The sequence below is a fragment of the Littorina saxatilis genome, linkage group LG7, assembly GCF_037325665.1.
Source record: "Littorina saxatilis isolate snail1 linkage group LG7, US_GU_Lsax_2.0, whole genome shotgun sequence".
NCBI lineage: Eukaryota > Metazoa > Mollusca > Gastropoda > Littorinimorpha > Littorinidae > Littorina > Littorina saxatilis.
Window position 1 is genome coordinate 40495089 of NC_090251.1, and position 540 is coordinate 40495628.

A 540-nucleotide genomic window follows, 5' to 3' on the forward strand; every position below is an offset into this window, starting at 1 on the left:
GGAGAGAGAGAGGTACACACACACACACATGCACACACACACACACACATATACACACATACACACACACACACATGCACACACACACACACATACACATACACACGCACACACACGCACACACACACACTCACACACACTCACCAAATCACACAAGCATGCACACACACACACACACACACACTCACACACACACACCAAATCACACAAGCATGCACACACATACACACACATACACACACACACACACACACACACACACACACACACACACACACACACACATACATTCTGACACAAACACGCACGCACGCACACACACGCACACACACACACACACACACACACACACACACACACTCTCACACACACACACACACACACACACACACACACTGACAAACCAGCAGGTCAACAACTACTCACCAACCACCACCAATACTCCACCCCCCTCTACCCCCACCCCACACGCATACACACACACTACCTCACACCTTAGGCCAAAAAAAAAAATTGTCTGTTTAGGGTAACCCGACCGAC